Source organism: Grammomys surdaster, unplaced genomic scaffold, assembly GCF_004785775.1.
Source record: "Grammomys surdaster isolate TR1022 unplaced genomic scaffold, NIH_TR_1.0 632, whole genome shotgun sequence".
Taxonomy (NCBI): domain Eukaryota; kingdom Metazoa; phylum Chordata; class Mammalia; order Rodentia; family Muridae; genus Grammomys; species Grammomys surdaster.
In genome coordinates, this window is record NW_021605051.1 from 169,696 (window position 1) to 170,512 (window position 817).

General features: G+C 38.7%; 1 protein-coding gene across 1 annotated transcript in view; it reads left to right on the forward strand.

Annotated features, from left to right (window-relative positions):
* Positions 1–817, forward strand: part of LOC114633412 (putative serine protease 47) — a 7,045-nt gene that overhangs the window by 4,081 nt on the left and 2,147 nt on the right. The window lies entirely within an intron of this gene.

Below are 817 nucleotides of genomic sequence, written 5' to 3' on the forward strand. Positions count from 1 at the left end.
CTCTCTCTCTCTCTCTCTCTCTCTCTCTCTCTCTCTCTCCACTTCCTCTCTATCCCCCCCCCGACATCCTTGAAGGCAGAGCCCACATTTTGTTTTACAATGCCAGTCTATTACCCGTTTGGTACTCCACTGTACTGCTGCTCTTCACCCTGGCATACTTAATTCTCATTTATTTTTACTGTAGTCTCCAAAATGGTTCCCTACTTCTATTCTTATGTGCTTCTATATAAGTTTTCATGTAGCTATCATCATCATGTTAAAACATAATCATACAATTTCTCTTTTCAGGACCCTCCTCTACCTTCTCACTTGTGCTCTTAACTAAAAATAAAAATCTCTGTCATGATATAAGGCCTTATGTGATGAGAGCACCCAGATCTATCTCTGCTTCCTCCATTACTGCCCTCATATACCCAAACCCAGCTTCCTTCGTACTACTGGAATATGTTGAAGTCATTTACATCTAGGATCCTTGCTTTGCATTTTTTCTATGTAATTTTTTGTCCCCTCTAGTCTTGGCACAATCTATTACTTTTTTCACAGTCTCCTATCTGAATTTTACTTAATTTTGTGAGCTAAAGTAATCTGTACAATCACCTTTAACTGTATCATTTCTTTAACATTAATGAGCAAATTTATTTTCTCAGATTTTCCCTACTAAAAATGTTCCTTTGTATCATTGTTACCTATCATGAAGATAAGTGATGAATAGACTGGTGCTATAGTCAGTGGATGGGTGAGTGAGATGGAGTCTAGTGAGTGGGAGAGATGAAGGAAGGAAGGAAGGAAGGAAGGAAGGAAGGAAGGAAGGAAGGAA